General features: G+C 41.2%; 1 non-coding gene across 1 annotated transcript; it reads right to left on the bottom strand.

The window, feature by feature from the left end:
• Positions 1-4,711: 4,711 nt before the first annotated feature.
• Positions 4,712-4,816, bottom strand: LOC132224897 (small nucleolar RNA SNORA18). The gene has a single exon (XR_009450758.1). It is a non-coding gene; the product is annotated as a small nucleolar RNA SNORA18 (small nucleolar RNA).

Here is a 4,816-nt window from a genome sequence, read left to right as displayed (position 1 = left end):
CAGTGCATGGATTCGTGCACAACAAAAGGAAATTAATTAGAAGGTGACAGGTGGGGGAGGACTGGGCAAGACAGGCCGGACATGCCCTGGAGCCAACCTCCCACGGTCCCTACCCAGCTGGTGCACCTGAGGCAGTTCCAGGGCTCAAAGGGCATCTGCGGAGTGAGTGGGGTCCCTCCAGCAGGTGGGGTCCCCCGGCCTGGCCTGCAGGGATCGGGTCAAAACCAGCAGTCTGACATCCCTCGAGGGGTCCTGGAGTGTGAGAGGGCACTCTGCAAAGTTGCTGTCGCTTGGCAGCTCCTGCGATGAGCATCTGCCCGCTGGTGGTCATTGTTCATAATAGCTACTGGCCAGTCGGCCGGTCAGCCGGTCGTTTAGGCTTTTATATATATAGATTGCATATTCCTAACTAGAAGAAATGGAGAAAGTAAAACAATTTGTCAAAATTATAGTTCACTTATAGTGAGTCTGAAAAAATTGACTGTGGCAGACCAGCATGAAATTTTATAAGATAAAAATAATCTACATACTGAAGATCCTTTCTGATTTAAAATTGCTACCTGCTCTTCTCAGGGAAAAAGGTAAATTGGGAGTTTGGATTTGAGGTCAAACTAATGTTTGACTAGGGATTCCTCCCCTGCTAGCTGTTTCTTGGTTGAGATAGCTACATCTCTGGCTTAATATCCTTTATCCATAAATGGTGAGTCATAATACCCTGCTATGAGGGTGAGTAATCATATGCCATAAGAGGGGTCACACGGTAGGAACCCCATAATTGGAGGAAAAGGAGGAAGGATGACTGTGGTTGTTGCTATTAATAATATTGTGGACCAACAGTAGCCTACAGTGGGATTGTCAGGAGAAATGAGGTGATGTATACGCAAGTTCTTTGTAAAATGAAAACGTGCAATACATCTAAAAATTAGAATTGTGAGTTAGTCACAGATTACAACAAAATCTTTTCAAAAGAATAAATTAGGAACATTTCTTGGATAAACTGTGTAACCTATACCAGCTTTCGTTTACTATCTGGAAAGACTTCTCGCCCCTTTTCCTCTAAACTTAGCGGAGCAATTCCTTCTTTGGTTCATCTCTCTTCACACATTTCATTACCTGCGGCTAGAAGAACCCGGTTCATACTTCTGCCTAGAAATGTCCCTAGTCCAATCCATGCGTCCTTAGGTGCCCTTTCTATTTTACACGTTACTGTGGACGGCAAGGCTAGCAAACTTGCAGCCTTTACATAACAAGGGTCCCTTTTCTTCAGCCTCCAAGGTCATTTCCTCACTGTCTCCAAGCTCACCAGCGCGTGCCTGAGGGCCTGTGGGCTGTCACTGTGGTCTTGACGCCCTTCTAGCTTGCGTTCTTCAGCTCCTCCAGACCCTGTCAATTCCCATGCACCCCTCAGTCCCAAAGCCAGCACCACATTTCCACCCCAGTTACCTACTGCTGCATAAAAAGCCCAGCGCCTATACACAACAGTTTATCAACATTTCCCTTCTCTCTACAGCAGGTAGTAATTTAAATGCATATGTTTAAAAGCATTGTTGCCCTGGCTGGTTTGGCTCAGTGGATAGAGTGTCCACCTAAGGACTGAAGGGTCCCAGGTTCCGTTTTGGCCAAGGGCACATGCACTGGTTGCAGGCTCGATCCCCAGTAGGGGGCGTGCAGGAGGCAGCCAATCAGTGATTCTATCTCATCATTGATGTTTCTATATCCTTCTCCCTTCCTCTCTGAAATCAATTAAAAAAATATATTTTAAAAAAAAGTATTGTTACCAAAAAAAAAAGTATTGTTTATATCCCTTCTGTGGCAATAGATCAGACATTATCTGATAAAAAAAAAAAAAATCCAAACCTTTCTGGGCTCAGTGGGCAGTTGTCCTCTGGGGTGTCTCGCCCAGGGGATGGCCGATGGCAGCTGGGGCTGGATGTCCACCAGACCTCACTCACAGGACTGGCGGTTGATGGTGGCGCCGGCTCAGAGCTCAGCTGGTGTTGGAAGGAGCAGCCACTCCCACTCGTGGTTTCTCTAGGTGGCTTGGGTTTCTCACAACCTTGCAACTGGGTTCCAAGAGCCAGCATACTAAGAGGCAGGGGACCAAAGCTGAAAAACTATGCCCAGCACTGGTCAGGTTGGCTTCTACCATCTTCTCTCAATCAAAGCAGTCACAGGGCCTGCCAAAGCAAGGGCTAGAGAATTAGTCTCGACCTCTTGCTGGGGAGAGGCAAGGTCACTCTACATAAAACAAACGAGACAAGAGATATTGTTGCAGCCATCTTCAGAAACTACAACATGTCACTTAAGGATTTTAAAAAATCCTATCAACCCAAAAAGGGAGAGAGAGAAGGAAAAAGAAGCATTAAAAAGTGAGACAAGTAGTACAATGTGGGGAGATATAGAAAAGTCTAAATATGTAATCATCACAATTCCTGAAAATAGACTAAACTCATTAAAAGGCAAAGATTGTCACAGTAAAACACAAATAAACAAAGCGTCGTGATCTACATGAGATACAGCCCTAAAACCTAAGACAAAAAAAGGCTGCAAGTTTGAGTGGAATGTTCTATAAACTGTTGGTTAGGTTAAGTTGGTTTTTAGTACTGTCTAAGTCTTTGTTATTTTGATTTTTGATCTACCTTATTCTATAAGTTATTGAGAAAGTTGTGTTGAAACCTGTTTTGTGGATTTGTCTATTTCCCTTTCATTGATCAGTTTGTGTTTTGTGTATTTTATAGCTGTCTTTGGGTCAGCTTTAAATTTAGTATTATGTCTTCAGAATGATTATTATAAAATTACTCTTTTATACCTGGTAATATTATTTGCCCTTAAATATGTTTTGTCTGGTATAAATATAGCCACTTCCAATTTTTTTCAATAGTGTTTGGATGGTATATCTTTTCCCACCATTTTACACACTTTTCCCAAGTGCACATGAAATATATTTCAAACAGACCATATTCTGGTCCATAGAACAAGTATCAATAAATTTTTAAAATTCAAATTATACAAGGCATGTTCTTTGATGATAATGAAATTAAATTAAGGATCAATAATAGAAAGATATATGAAAAATCCTCCAAAATTTGGAAACAAAATCTATACTTCTAAATAATGCCAAAGGAGATATCATGGTAAATGAGAAAGAATGAAAATAAAAACACAACATTTCAAAATGACTGGGTTTCAGCAAAAGCAGTGCTTAGAGGGAAATTCATAGCACTAAAAATGCATATATTATTAGAAAAAAAATGAAAGGATGGTTTCCAGAAGGGAGGGGAGCTGGACTGGACAGGTGGGTGAAAAGGGTGACGGGATTAAGAAGTACAGATTGGCCTGGCTGATGTGGCTCGGTGACTGAGCATCAGTCCATTAACCAGGAGGCCATGGTTCTATACCCAGTCAGGGCATATGCCCATATGCTCAGTTGCTTAGAGCATTGTCCTGATACGCAAAGGTTTTGGGTTCCATTCCTGGTCAGGGCACATGCAAGAATCAACCAATGAATGGATCAACAAATCAATGTTTCTTTCTATCTATCTATCTATCTATCTATCTATCTATCTATCTATCTATCTCTTTCTCTACCTCTCTCTCTTCCTCTCTCTCTAAGATACATCCAAAAGAAAAAGAAAAAAAAAAGACTCATTCTCGCCCTAACCAGTTTGGCTCAGTGCATAGAGCATCAGACTGCAGATTGAAGGGTCCCACGTTCGATTCCAGTCAAGGGCATGTACCTTGATTGCGGGCACATCCCCAGTGGGGAGTGTGCAGGAGGCAGCTGATTGATGTTTCTCTCTCATCGATGTTTCTAACTCTCTATCCGTCTCCCTTCCTCTCTGTAAAAAATCAATAAAATATATTTTAAAAAAATGATTCATTCTAACCTGCAGAGGACTAAGTTAGCTGCATTAACCTGCAATACATAGATTTGAGACAAAAAAATCAGTGTCACATATGAAGAGGATCACTACATAATGATGAAAATTTCAATTTAGTAGAAATTACAATAAAACTTTATAAAACTGAAAATATATTTTAAAGCATAAAGGTATTTTTATGTGTAACATACGCAAAATTATTTAAAATTAATAAACCTTTATTTAAGGAATTTCACATATTGTGATTCTTTCCATTGCCTTAGTTTCTCCTGAGTTTAAGTCTTAATCTTCAAGATAGTCCTTTTTTAATATATTTTATTGATTTTTTACAGAGAGGAAGGGAGAAGGATAGAGAGTTAGAAACATCGATGAGAGAGAAACATCGATCAGGTGCCTCCTGCACACCTCCTACTGGGGATGTGCCCGCAACCAAGGTACATGCCCTTGACCGGAATCGAACCTGGGACCCTTCAGTCCGCAGGCCGACGCTCTGTCCACTGAGCCAAACCGGTCAGGGCCAAGATAGTCCTTTTAAAAAGGACTTTTGTTCAATCCGCAGTTGTCATGTCCATCAGCCCATAGTTCTTTTAGTTGGGTTTCTTTGATCTTCTCTTGACTATGGGCATACTTCAAAACTTCTCCCCCCTGTAGGGCCAGAGTAGCTGGTTCTGCCTGGTTCTCAATTTCAGACAACCTCTAAACATAAATAAGTTGAAATCATATTCACTCCTAAGCAATCACACCCTGGAACAGTACAGAACCTTGGGTAAAACAATACCTACGATTTTTAAAAATGTTTTTGACTATTAGTTCTTTCATAGTTTTAGCAGCTCTGTCTTACAGTTCCTCCCCACAGATCTAACACATATTTACTCCATGAGGCGTTTCCAACAATATAGGCTTATAGAAAAAGCCCCATCAAGATAGACCTCAAC

This window comes from Myotis daubentonii, chromosome 1 (genome assembly GCF_963259705.1).
Source record: "Myotis daubentonii chromosome 1, mMyoDau2.1, whole genome shotgun sequence".
NCBI classification, from domain to species: domain Eukaryota; kingdom Metazoa; phylum Chordata; class Mammalia; order Chiroptera; family Vespertilionidae; genus Myotis; species Myotis daubentonii.
Note: the sequence above shows the minus strand (reverse complement) of the source record. Positions and strands in the feature narration are given on the sequence as shown.